The 15,018-nt window shown below is 33.5% G+C and overlaps 1 long non-coding RNA gene across 1 annotated transcript; it reads right to left on the bottom strand.

Moving 5' to 3' along the window:
• Nucleotides 1-5,917: 5,917 nt before the first annotated feature.
• On the bottom strand, nt 5,918-7,055 carry LOC148845953 (uncharacterized). The gene is made up of 2 exons (XR_016102539.1): nt 6,871-7,055; nt 5,918-6,533 (listed from the first exon to the last, which is right to left on the bottom strand). It is a non-coding gene; the product is annotated as an uncharacterized LOC148845953 (long non-coding RNA).
• Nucleotides 7,056-15,018: the final 7,963 nt, after the last annotated feature.

The following is a 15,018-nucleotide window of genomic DNA, read 5'->3' as shown; positions in this document are numbered from 1 at the left end:
GCCTGTCTTCTTGCAGAAGTGACTGGCATATGATGCTTTGTCTTTCTTCTGCTTCTTACCCTTAGTGGCTTTCTTCTGAGGCTTCTTTGCCTTCCTCTTTCTCTTGCCTGTCTTGCTGGTTTCAACAAGCATAGCTACAGGCTCATCCTTTCTAATCAGTTCTTCAGCTCTTTGCAACATATTGTTGAGCTCTTGCAAGCTAACATTCAGCTTGTTCATGTTATAGTTCATGATGAACGGATTAAAGGAAGGAGGCAAAGAATTAAGGATGGCATCTATCTGGGTGGCAAGGTCTAGCCCAGATCCAAGAGCTTCCAGTTCGTTGATGTATCCCATCATCCGAAGACAATGGTCGTGAACTTGTTGGCCCTTGGTCGAGTAGAACGATTCTGCTCTTCATACATTGTCCTGAAATTGTCCAATATGTCCTTGGCAAGTTCGATCTGATTGACCTGCCTCTGTATTGGGTTGTCCAAGGAGGCAATGATGTAACACCGGGCAATGGAGTTGTTCATCTCCCATTCCTGATAGTCTCTCTTTCGGGCCTCAAAAGCCCTATCGCCCGGACGGTCCGACGCAGGATTCTTTGCCACTTTGTCCAACTTTTCAAAAGCTAGGACCAACATAAGGTTTCTGTACAAGTCAGCATAGTTTGGGCCCTTAAGCTTGTTGTCATCAAGAAGCTTTGCAAATGATCCGTTTTACCATTTTCTGATAAAAGAGCAAACATCAGTCCACAACCTAATTTGATTCATGTTCATTTCATAGATATGGATTTTAATCTATGATCCATTTCCATTTATTCATCTCTGAGATTTCCCCCATTTCTCAGGGATGGAGACTACGGGTTGTCTCTGGAAATGTGGAAAATCACATAGGGTGCATGGAGCCAACTGTTTCAGCTGCATAACCCCACCACCTTTCTGTGAAGGATCACATTCACTCATCATATGAGTTTTCCTTTGGCCTCTGTCAGACAAGATTCATAGTCATTTTCAGGTAAACCTTTCTGTCCAGTGAATGCTTACCCATCATATTCATGAACGCCAAGGTACCGTGAGAGAGTTCCCATTTTCTGGTGAAGCCTTCCCACATCGGTCTATGACGCCCCTATCATCTTATGAAACACTTAGACAAGCCCAACAGCAAATGGATAGCCCATTTTTTGGTGTTTCCTCATTACTGAAGGATCCATCCTTATGCTAATAATGGAAGGCCTTTAGAGAGTTCATCATATGAATTTCCCTATCACTTGCACTCATATTAGCTGGAGGGAACAATTATTACGCCCTAGGTTGATTTAGGTCAAACCAAAGTGGCTCCCACTGACTTTTATAAAGTCAGATTTCGGTGGGCCTTAAATCGGCTAGGGTTCCGCACGTAACCTCTTGATGAGGTGTGGGGCCTACCACTGAGGGAGGTCATCCAATGATCAAAAGGGACACCATGGCAATGATGTGCATTCAACCATGGTGTGCGTAAGAGCCACTATCGAATGAGCATGGACCAAGCACTTATGCCCCATGTACGCAGCACATCACACATCCATACATCTCATGCAGGGATAAACTGATCCAATCAATTAATTATCTATAAGGCCCATTGGAAGTCCGTTATAAATCCATAATATTAACCATTAATATTATCTAGGTATATGGGCTGAATTAGGGTTACCCAATTCGGCCCATATAGCTTTATCCTTTGAAGTGAGCTTTTGGTAGTTTTACCTATTTAAAATTGGGCCTTTACAGGTTGGGCCGAATTAACCATTTAATTAAATATCAATCCTCAGGCCCATTAGTGGGAAAAATAGGGTTGACTTTCAGCCTTGACTAAACCCTAGATTTGGTCCAAACAGTTTGAACCAATCTTGGTTCGAATGGGTCTAGGGTTTGATCTTTAATTCAAAAAAATAATCTAAAATTAAATAACTGATAAAAGAAAATCAAGAATCAGTTAAACAGGGCTATTCGCACAATCCATCTTGCAAAACAGAGGTTAGACAACAACTTGCAGTTTCATAAACTGCAAATCGCAGATAGCGAATGTCCCATCTGCGAAATCTCCCTTTTTGCATTGCCATCTTTGATCCAAAAATAAAAATAAATAGAAATCCTATTTCTATTAATAATTACATCAGATAAAATGCCTATACATTGAGTCTAAAAAAATTATTTATAGACCAAATGTAATAAATAAATTCAAGAAACTGCAAATCTTGCAGTTCTCCCTACGCAAAGAATTCGATCTCCTCTTGTACGAACAACCCATAAACCAAAAAAATCATAAAGAACTATTCTAAACAATAATCAGATTTATATAAAATTAATTTCAGATTATTGCCCATCAATTTTGGGAACAAATTTCCCAAAACCCATATCTGCGCAAATTGGGTACAACGCCTTCTGCCTATTTGCACAAGTTCAGATCTGAAACAGAATGGTTCAAGATTTGAACATGGCTCTGATACCATTGAAGGGGTAGGATATCCATTAGATGGACGCCCAAAGATTGCGGAATAAGGTGGCGAATTTCAAAAAATCTTCTCTCCCTTCAACTGGGAATCGCATTCCCTATTTAGAAAATCATATTTTCAATGATCATTCTTGAACCATAAACTGAATCAGATCTGAACCAAAAGGAGTAAGGAGGGATAATACCTGATACAGAGAAGCAGTATCTCCCAATGGAGGTGTTCACGCCCAAGGAAGGATCCAAAATCTGCTCCCACTGAAGATGGCGCAGTGCAGGGTGGAGCAAAATCAACAGTATTCTTCCAAAAGAACTTGACCCTTCGCAAGAATCAACTGGTTGGCTTGTGAATACAACTCCAACCAATCTTTTCTCCAAAAGATTGGTATGAAGATCAAATCTTAATTTCTCCCAAGAACTGGAGATCGAACTGCTTGAGGCGGCGGCTACAGGAAGGAGGGGGCAAGAGAGTGTTTGCAGGGTGCAGAATTCTCTCTTCTTGTAATCTCAGCTCTGAAGACAAGAGTGTGTTGGTTGCATGTCTAAAGGCTGCCGCCCCCTCCTCCTTTTATAATCTCAAAAGGATCCGTTCCTAATCCCATTAGGAGTTGCGAACCCAAATCATATCTAGATTAGAAGTCCCTTTAAGTGATAAGGGATAACCCTTATCTTATCTACAGATTAGATCAGGCATCTCCTAATCTAATAAGGAGGCTTCCAGATCTAAATCTTATTTAGATCTTGGACTCTCTAAGTGGATAGGGTCTGGGCCCAATCCTATCACCTGATCCATCTCAGAATTCGCCCCTTTAAGTGACTAATCAAATTAGCCCAGTTCGAGCTTAAGGCCCATTTAAGGTTATGTATTCACTTAGCCTTCCAAACTGCTGCCCAGTTGGGCTTCCTTGTATGCGTGGGACCCAAACATTGATCTACACATCAACCACATGGGTTCGGCCCAGCCTTTGTCACAAGGCCTGGCCGAATACACTGTTATGGACAGTGCACCCCTTGAAAACCATCTCATGGTCTCTATGGGCCCAACACTTACCCTAAGTGGTCCCTGCGCCAATCCACCTTGTAACACCCAGGGACTGTGGGCAGATGCAAAATTAGCACATCAGGTATTATCCTCAATGGTCTTACACTTAACCTCTCAACCCATAATGATTATACACTGCCCGACAAGAGAGGACCTCTCCCTCGACTGTAAGGAACAGTGTTGCACTTTCTGCTTATATGGATCCCAGGAATTAAAACCTTTTGCAAATCTTTTAGAAAGCATATATATATATATATATATACTTTTATATCTCATATAAAATATATTTTGCAAAACAAATATCAACGATTGAAATCGGTTGCCGGTAGTCTTGGTTTCCATTAGTGAGAGTGCATCCCCGATCATTACCTTTGTCCGAAAAAGGGGCTGATCCTGTCACTATGATCACCCACTCAGATGAATTCTCAGACTGTCCCAACATACCCAGGTTTTGACCCCCACTAAGGATCTCACTGAGTGGTATATCAAAGACAGGCCAATCTGACACCTAGTGTAGTATCATAATCGAGTCTAGGGGTCAGGTGTAACATTCCAGTTTTGCCCATCAATCTCCAAGGTTTAGGGCAATACGAAAAATCTGGTCTAGTTCAAAGATTCAATTAATCCTACACTGTATGTGCCTAGGGTCTCACCTTGGTAGCTGAGATAGGCCACCCCAACCGACTTGGTGGCATCATAGTGTCAGCCTTGTCAGGATAGGTCTCCTCAGACCAACCCACTGGCTGTGAACATTCTAAGCTAACATGAGTCTCATTAAGTGTCCAGTTTAAGGGTATTACACAGAAACATAACAAGAGAACATGAATCAAATATGCACTTTTATTCATTTACAATAAACTCATAAAGCATATCATCTTGATTGAAGCTAAGGGCATACAAAACTGTCCAACACACACAACAAATTATTGCCATGCAAACCATAATTCTTCACCTATCAGCCGCTCTGTCCGCGTTCGAAGGCAAATGGGCTCGAGCTTCGGATGGCTAGTGGCTGACACCCCGACACAAGCACTACACTAACCATTTGGTCATTCCATTCCGATATGTGCATCGACACTTGGATGAAACACAAATCGGTATTGGTATCACGCAGACCACACTTTGACACCTATCGGCCATGTCCACACGTGTCCGAAGACAAATGGGCCCGGGCTTCAGATGGTTGGGTGCCCGAGGCCCCCAACACAATAGCTACATTGACCATTGGGTCATTCCATTCCGGTATGTGCAAAAAATAATCCACCAAGTATGGACTATAGACTGAAGCACATGACAATACTACTGCCATGCAAACCAAAATTCAACATCTATTAGCCTCGTCTGCCTACGTCCAAAGGCAAATGGCGCTGGCTTTTGAATGGTCGGGTGCCCGAGGTCCTCGACACAAGCACTACGTTGATCATTGGGTCTTTCCATTCTGGTATGTGCATCCGCACTAGGATAAAACATACATCAATGCTGCTATAATGCAAACCACACTTCCACACCTATCGGCCATGTCTGGCTGAGTCCGAAGGCCAATGGGCCCGATCTTCGGATGGCCGAGTGTGCGATTCCCTCGAAACAAGCACTACATTGACCATTGGGTCATTCCATTCCAATACGTGCATCCACACTAGGATGAAACACAAATCGGTACTAGTATCACGCGAACCACACTTTGACACCTATCGGCCGCGGTGGCGTGCGTCCGAAGATAAATGGGCTTGGGCTTTGGATGGTTGGGTCGCTGATGCCCCTGGCACAAGCACTATGCTGACTATTGGGTCATTCCTTCCCAGTATGTGCATTCACACTAGGTTGAAACACACAACGGTACTGATCCCATGCAAACCACACATCCATACCTAATGGTCGTGTCAGCCCGTGTCCAAAGGCAAATGGACCCGGGGTTCGGGTGGTCCGATCCCTGAGGCCCCCTGACACATACTCTATAAGGTACTAATCCCATGCAAACCACTCATCCACACCTATCAGCCGCGTCCTTCCACATCCAAAGGCAAATGGACCCGAGCTTCGAATGATCGGGTACTCGAGGCCCCTGACACAAAAACTGTAATGACCACTAGTCATTTCATCTCGTTAAGTGCACAAAATAATCCACCAAATGTGGACTACACTAAGCTGAAAAATGCAACAGTACTAAACCACATATTCACACCTATCATACGCGTCCACCCGCATCCAAAACCAAATGGGCCCAAGGTTTGGGTGGTCCGGTCCCTGAGGCCCTCGGCACATGCATTATAACGAACATTGAGTCAATCCATCTCGGTATGTGCATTAAATAATCCACCAAACACTAATTTTGATTTCGTTGTTGTTGACTTGTTGTTAAGTCGTGGGAAGACAAATCATTTATGGTAGAAGTGGATAAACGTATTAACATGACAAATAAAGATTAATCAAATAAAAATATGGTAAATGCGGACATGGGAGATTTATGAAAGGAGTTTATGAAAGAAAGTACTTTTACAAAAACAAGTTTACATAAACAGATTACAGGCAAAATGTTTGATCCGGCATAAACATCCGGTCATTTAGACACAGCCCGATCTCATTAATGGTGACCGCTTCCATCATTTCGTGTACTGATACTCTACAAGCGTTCCGCCTCGTCGCGCAATTGCAAAAACTCACGTCTCAATGCTAGATATGCTGTCCTCACGTCCTCTAGTTCAGCCTCCCGTTCAAGGCAAATACGTTGGTACTCTTTCATGGCATCAAAGTTTGCATCCCTTATGTTGATCCGGCGGTGTGATCGTAGATATTGGATGATGACTCAGGCAGCCATTTCAATGGATACATCGGGAGCATCGGTTGTGTCCCCATAGAAGCTTCTTACATCGCCCCACGCAGTCACAATAACCACTTTATAAAATTTGTTGCTCAAAGTATTTAGGGTAAATCTTGGAGGTGGGAGGTGGTAAGTAGCCACAGTTTGCCTCAAGATATCAAGTAAGGATACTTGGACCTCATAGGGTTCCTCAATTTGAAACTACAAAACAAAACAATAAAAAAAAAAAAAATTCTAAGAACATGTAAAAAGTGATAACAAAAATGATATTAGTTTCATTAATAACTTGGAAAACTGGGGAAAAAGTTCTTGCCGTTTCTCAGTTACATGGAATAATAAAGATAACAAAAGGGAGAAAATGGAAAGAATGACAGCGAAGGAAGAAACAAAGAGAGTTAGAATCTTATATTGTGTGAACAACTTGGTTGTTCGAATGCTTCAAACGAGATCAAAATAAAGATAAAAAAATGAAGGGAAATGCGGGATTTACAGATAAAAATGACATAGTGCGAGGAAAGAAATCATGTTAGAATCTTACCTTCTCTTCCACTGCCCGAATGAAAAGGTTTGGTCTTCGGATATTGGGTATAAAATAGTGAGTAAAAGTAGATTTTCGTCAACTTCAAACAAACACGCCGGTGAACAGAAGAAAGGAAGAAGGAAGTTGGGAGGGGAAAGAAGACTAACACCGTTGGGAAACTGTCGTCTTTTTCAAACGAAGGACGTTGGGAGGAGAGAGATTAATCGCGGCGGGATATTAAATGAGGGGCATTTCTGGGTTTTCTATGGAGGGCCGATAGACAATTGGGTGTCAGGGGTATTTCGGATATTTTCATAATATGACAGGACGTTGGGCTAATGTGGGTGTGGGCCAGTGGAGTTGACAGAAATATCATTTTGCAGGGTATAAAAAATCGAAATTTATAAAAGAGTACAGTGCCGTTGGAGGTAAATTTTTATGTTCCTGACTGGGCGGTAAATTTTTTATTTTTTTAAATTAACCTATTTTTTATTTTTTTTTTAATATATTATTTTTATTGATATTAAAACCTAAAAAGTTGTTCTTCTATCCTATTACCCCTGATTTTGTTAAGTTCACACTGCCGTTAAAGCCCGGGACTCCGTTAATTTTGAACTTTAGAAAAAAGGGGCAGTCCAAAAACCCATAGAAAAAAAGAAAATTAGTTGATTATTATTGGGAGGGACAGGGGACTGACGATGTGACCTCCCGTAGCTCCAACTTGTAGGGAATAGAAATCTTCCGAACTCATTTGTTTTACTTACCCGTCTTTTTCTTTATTATTTGATCTTATTATTTCGTTTTTCTGTGGATTCCTGAAAGTCGTTAGTGGCTTTCGACTTTCTCCGGAATGCCGTTTACGTTTCGTTTTTTCATCTATATCGGTCGGTTCAGTTAATCATCGATTTTTTTTTTTTATTGATTAATCGAAACTGAACTGATACTTTCAATTTTTTTAAAACATCCATCCCATTGATTCGATTAATCATTTTTTTTGTTTAATTTCGGTCAACTCGATTTTTCAACTTTTTTTACTCACTCCTACGTCACACCTTTTGGCACCACCAATGTTCTCCATAGAACAGAAAGGGCATATCAGTCATTTAAATTCCTAGAATCTAAGAGATACGTTGGCATAAGTTCTCCACCTAGGATGGTCTCCATCTTTGATCAATATGTAATCAATTTTCCTAAATTTTCTAAAATCTTCTAATAATTTTTAATAATTTTTTAATGTATTTTAAATAAATTTTTAAATACTTTATATCTTTTAATTTGAAAAATGTTATTTTATGAAAATGTAGTTTTAAGAAAATTTTAATTTCAAAAATGTTATTTGACCAGATCAATTTGGTTGGCAAAACAACATGCAACTGAACTGAAGCAATCATTGAGCACTCCTAATTTCAACTAAATTTATAGTATAATCTCTAAAAATAATAATAGTTTAATCTCCAATAATTATCGATAATTTATAACAAACATACACAATCATTGAAAATAAGTTTATAATGAAAATATAATAGATATATCATAAAAATACAATAATTACAAAATATAATAAATACTAAAAATATACTAAATTAGTCAATAAATAGTGTAATCTCAAACAATAGTTTAATCTCTAATAAGTATTAATCTATAAATTATAAAAAATATATAATTACTCAATAATTATTGATCATTTTTTATTAAATAACAAAATAAAAATATATTTATAAATAATTATTGAAAGAATATTTATAAAAACAATAAATAATTACTAAATATAAAATAAATATTAATTATATTATATATGTATATATAATGAAGATACACTATTATTGTAAAGTTGTTACTAATAAATATACTTTTGTTGATAGTTATTTTCTATAGTTATTAATTTATATAACTAATTAGTTATTTACAATATTATTTAGTTATTTAAAAAACATTGTTATATAAATTCTTGAAATATTAATTATTTATAGAATTTAATAATCCATAAAATTATAATTGTACTATTATTGCATAATTCATTATTAATTTTGTAAAATATTAAATTATTATTAATATGAATGTTATGAATAATGTTATAATTATTTTCTACTTTTAATATATTTTTTTTTCAAGTTTATTACATAACCTTAATAATTATCATAAATTTAATAATATTTGATAATAAGAAAATAAAATATAAACAATTTGAATCTCTTTAAATATTATTGGAATAAATAAAAATAGATTAAATAATTTAGAGGTATTGAAGCTTTCAAATAACAAAAATAGGTAATAACTTTCAAAAAAATGTTTTTAATAGATATTAAAAAACATAATAATAATTGAAATTATTAATGTAATAATAATAATAATAATACATTATTTCACTTATATCAATTAATAATTCGAGAAAGTAACTTTCAAAAAATTGATATTTATTAATAATAATTTTAAAATTTTAATATATATTTATATTCACTAAAAATTTATATTTATTGTATTTTTAGTAATTATTTATTGTACTTTTGTGATAGATATATCTTCAATAATTAGGTATAGATCTTTTTTTGTTTTGTTATTTAATAGAAAATTTTCAATAAGTATTGGAGATTAAACTATTGTTATTTATTAGAGACTAAACTATTAGTTTAGCTAAAATTAGGAATGTTCACAGGTTGGTACGGTTTAGTTGTATGTTGTTTGGCCAACCAAATTGACCTGGATGGAGTTGGTCACCCGAAACTAACCAAGCAACTTGGGCTATATTGGTTTGGGTCAATTTTTGGTTTGGTTGGTTGGTTGGTTCAAAAGATTTAAACTTAAAAAGTTAAACTTAAAAAATATAGTGGTATTATTTAAAAATAAATTAAAATTTTTAAATTTATAATATAAAATATTTCAAATTAAGGAGTATAGGATTTTTTCCACTTTTCCATACTAAAAATTATTTTTAAAAAATATATAAAATATATGGTTGGTTTGGTTTTTGTCGATTTACAAATGGCCAAGCTAAAATTGACCCGACCTGGTTAGGTTGGGAAATTATTGAATTGTAACCCACCCATAAATACTAGAAAACCGACCAACTTGAGTTGAGTTGGGTCGTGCTAGTCGATTTCACCAATTTGTTGAACACCATAGCTAAAATTAATTATTGTTATTTTTGTATTGTAAAAAATTATTAAAAGTAGTATATAAAATATAACTAATTATTAATTATTCAAAAGGTTAAAATATAAAACAATTGTATACTCATATGCTTTCATTATTTAGCTTTCTCTTAACAAGGTTCATGCATCACATAGGTCCCGACTAGGTGCAACTTGAGTGGGTTAGGTTGGGTTGAGCGCCAACCCAATCCTAAGCCTCAAACTTCAAGCTCAAGCTTGGTCCAATTCAAGGTTAAGCTTGAGTTTACCAACCTATCCCAACTCAACCTTAGTTCTGCATCTCGGGCTTAGGGGTGACAATTTCTACCCTCTCCAATTGGTACCCATCTTGACGGGGCAGTTTTTTTGTTTGAAGGATTGGTTTTGGGATTCTACAACCTGTACGTTATGAGTAAGGTATGGTATTAGGCTAAACCCGATCCCCTCAACCTGCATATTATTGGAAAGCATGTAAACTTTATGTACTAGGTGTTGTGATTTAATAATATTTTGAAATAGATGTAAAGGATAATTGATATCTTATGTGTTCTTTTACATTTTAATCAAATAATTGGAAATTTTTGTTGTTTATTTATGTTATTTTACTTATTTATTGCTTTTATATAACAAGAAATAATAGGAAATTAGAAGTGGGTTTTAAATTCAATCCACCCCTTATGTTGATTACGAGAAGGGTTTTGCATTTTCATGTGCAAGGAGGGTTTGGATTCTCAAAATCCAAGAGTAGAGTCTGGAATTTGCAAAACCCTCCCCTAACCCACTCTATTTCCATCCCTACTCGAGCTAAGCTTGGGCATATTGAGCACACACACACACACACACACACACACCACACACACACACATTTTATATATATATGTATATATAATGAGGATGGTGACAATGTTTCATCAAAGAGCTTGATTTTTCACTTGCCATTTTACCTTTTATTCTTTTTTTCCAAATTTATTTAATTAACGGTTAACACTTGTAATTGGATAAAATAAATAAAATAATAATAAAACCATTGTGGAACCTATTCCTTTCTCCCTTTAGGTCTCATCTAATCTTCTCCCGAAGCACCTACCTGACAAATGTGTCAAGTATTAGATGGTTTTCCCAATCCATGAATTTGAATTGAAGGGATGAATGAATTTTTTTAACCTCTCTATTTTCAACGTCGAACAATCAATTAGATGATTAAATGAAGTTTTTTTTTATTATTTTCTCCCTGTTTTTTCAAGTATTTTTTCCCATTCCCCTCTATTTCAATTATCTCTGTAAACATAATAAGTTGTATTTGATTGGGAAATTCTTTCAAATTAATTATATGGATTTGTTTTAGGATGTTTTTTTTCTCAATGATCATTGGGCCAGCTTGGTAATCTGACACCCTACCAACGTATCGTAGGGTTTTGGTGCTTGGTAGGGTCTTAGGGGATTTGGAATGTGTTTTGTTAGCAGGAGATTCAAACTCTTCCATATAAATCAAATTGATGTTTGATTCAAATCTGAATATAAACAAATCATGATCAACCTATATCTAGACACTAGCCATTAGATATGCAAATAATGGCCCTACCATTAACAAGGAGAATGGTAGGAGGCAAAAGGCCGAATGCCATCAATCACACATGAAGCGAAGACATAAACTCTAAAACCCCAGTTCTCTCCTTTCAACCCCTCTATGTATAGTGTATATATCTTTTCCGTTCCCCCTACTTCACAGTAGAAAGGAGAAAGTAGAAATAGTGTCTCTCTTATTCTATGCACCTTTCTCCTGAAAATGAAAAAAAAATGATATAAATTACAAAAAAAAAAAACAAAGAAATACACAAAAAATTTACAAAAAATAAAAAAAATCATAAAAAATTCTATAGTATATATACTCAACTAAAAAACGAGAATGTTGCAATTGGTTTGGTCAAAACACATCGATTTTACTTTCCAACTTTGCCCTCAACTTTCTATTTTTTCCCATTGTATATATTGTCATTGAAAAATAATTATGAAAAACATAAAATGAAGAAAATAATATAAATTCAAAAAACAATGAAATACATAGAAAATTTACAAAAAAACATAAAAAATCATAGAAATTTCTATACCATACTAAAAAATTGAGAATGTTGCAATTGGTTTGGTCATAACACCCTGATTTTGCTTGCCAACTTTACCCTCAATTTTTCTATTTTTTCCCATTGTATATATGTCATTGAAAAATAATTATGAAGAAACACAAAAAATGAAGAAAATAATATAAACTACAAAAACAATGAAATACATACAAAATTTATAAAAAATATAGAAAATAATAAAAATTGAAGAGAAATAACATAACTTACAAATCTATACCATACTAAAAAATGAGAATGTTGCAATTGGTTTGGTCAAAAGACCCCAAATTTACTTTCCAACTTTACCTTCAACTTTCTATTTTTTCCATTGTATGCATTGTAATTACAAAATAATTGTGAAAAAACACATAAAATTAAGAAAATAATATAAATTAAAAAACAAAGAAGCATAAAGAAAATTTACAAAAAATAATATAGGAAATCATAAAAATTAAAGAAAAAAAAACATAAATTACAAAAAACAAAGAAAACCCATAAATTACAAAAAATGAACAAAAATTGTAGAATAAAATAAAAATTTATATCTACTACCATTAGGGGTGAGCAAAAAAAAAAACTGAAAAATTGGTTAACCGAACCGATTGATTCGGTTTTGGTTAACCATTTTAAAAAATCGACGGTTAACCGAACCGATCGATATATACAGTAATATATATATTATCTTTTTTATTTCTTTTGAAAATCTAATTGAGGCTTTTAGCCTTTTGAAGGCAGACTGGCAACCGGCGAATAGGTGGACTTAGGCTTTTTCAGCCTTTCTCTTCAAAAGGTTGGCAAACTGGCGAATAGGTGAACTTAGGCATAAAATCATAATTTATACTATTATTACATAATTTCATTATTAGTTTTGTAATATATTAAATTATTATTAATTTCAATATTATGTTATAATTATTTTTCTACGTTGATCTTTTTTAAATTTATTACATAATTTCGTTATTTTAACTACTGGAAATATAGTTATGATAAATATTTAGTTATTTAAATATTTAAGTAATCTATAAAATATTTAAAATTTTTTGTTATTTATTTATTGCTATTACATATTATTAATTATTTAAAAAATATTTAAATTGATAATCCAAAAAATATATAATTTAAATTGTTAGTACAAAATTTCGTGTTATATTTTGTAAAAATATAAAAATAGTTTTGTGTTTTTAATAAATAATTTAAAGTTATTATATAATTTTGTTAGAATATTTAAATGATTCTTAAATTTTTTAATTCAATTTTTCTTTAGATAGATATAGATAAAAAGTATGAGAGAGGATAAATAGGAATTAGAGATAATTTATGAGATAAATAGGAACTCGAGATAATTTTGGAGAAAGTGGAGGAGGTAGTTTAGGAGAAGAGATTATTTAGCTTATTAAGAAAATGCATCTCATTAGTTGTTCAAATTGACTTTTGATCCTTTGACTTTTGTACAGACACGCCCCTACTAGGGGTGTATTGGGTCAAACCATGATTCAAAAGGTAGGTAGGACTTAAATCGACTCCTTTGAACCAATTTTGAAAAAAAAATTAATAATTAAAACACAAAAATATAAATAAAACACAAGAACATACCGACAAATCGACCTATATCGATATTTAGAACTTTGCATGGAGGTACATCGAAATACATACCTATATACAAATAAGGGAAAAAATGTGATTTGAACTATAATTTACTTCATTCAATTCCTTCTCATTAACTCTTATATTTAAGGTATTAATTTCATTCTCTATCGTTAAGTCCTATATTTAAGTTATTTTTTCTCACTAATAAATTTTAATTTTTTTTGTAGAACTATTTCTAATACTTTTAACAATATAAAATCCATGTTTAAAGCCAAAAATGGCACATTCTTCTATCTTGGTGATAGGTAAGTAATTCAACCATCTAAGTAAAATGGATGAACTGATGATATCATAGGTAAAAATAATAAAACTTTTAAAATAAAAATAAATACAAAATATTTAAGAATAAGAAATTGAAAAAAAATGAACATATTTCTAATATTTTATATTAATCACATTAAAGAAATATATGCATGATAAACAATAATTGCTTTTATTGATGTGAAAAATGAAATACATAATCTAAAACTAGCCCAAAAATGAAATTGTTCAGGCATTTGGTGGTAGGTCAAAAGTCCAAACTTTTGGGTCAAATTTGTCAACCATTAATGCCAGAATTAAATAATATTTTTTTAAATAAAGACAAGAAATAAAAATACAAAAATTCACCAATATTTTATACTAATATTAAATAAAAACAAGTGTAATAAATGGGAATTGTTTTTACAATTGATGGAAATGAAACACAAAATATAAAATAACCCAATTGGGTAGAGGGTCGACAATTTAACCTTTTTGATCAAATTTGCAATCCCTTTGATAGAATAATTAAAAAATAAAAAGTATGAAAAAAGATAAAAAACAAAAAATATTATGAAAAATGAAAAAAAAAATTGTAGAAAACAATTGGGTACATTTCAAATATTATATATTCACCATACCAAACAAAACAAATGTAGAAAAATTTAGGCACACCTCTAATATTTTATTGATGATAATATTTTATTAATCATATTAAAGAAAAAAGTGTGATAAGAAATAATTGTTTTTATTGATGATTGTAACAAAATACAAAATTCAAAACTAATTGAAAAGTGAAGTTGCTCTCATGTTTTGTGGTAGGTCAATAGTTCAACCTTTTAGGCCAAATGTGTCAACCTTTGATGTCATAATTAAATAATAAAACTTAAACAAAGATAAAAACACAAAAATGTTACAAAAATAAATAAATTTCATAGAAATCATTTGGGCACATTTGTGATATCATATATTCATTAAACAAAAATAAACTTTATACATAATAATTATTTTTACACAGATATACACAATATATA

The sequence above is a fragment of the Nelumbo lutea genome, chromosome 7 (genome assembly GCF_056320005.1).
Source record: "Nelumbo lutea isolate HS-2025 chromosome 7, American lotus-T2T, whole genome shotgun sequence".
In the NCBI taxonomy this organism is placed as follows: Eukaryota; Viridiplantae; Streptophyta; class Magnoliopsida; order Proteales; family Nelumbonaceae; genus Nelumbo; species Nelumbo lutea.
This window is presented reverse-complemented; position numbering and strand designations above follow the sequence as displayed.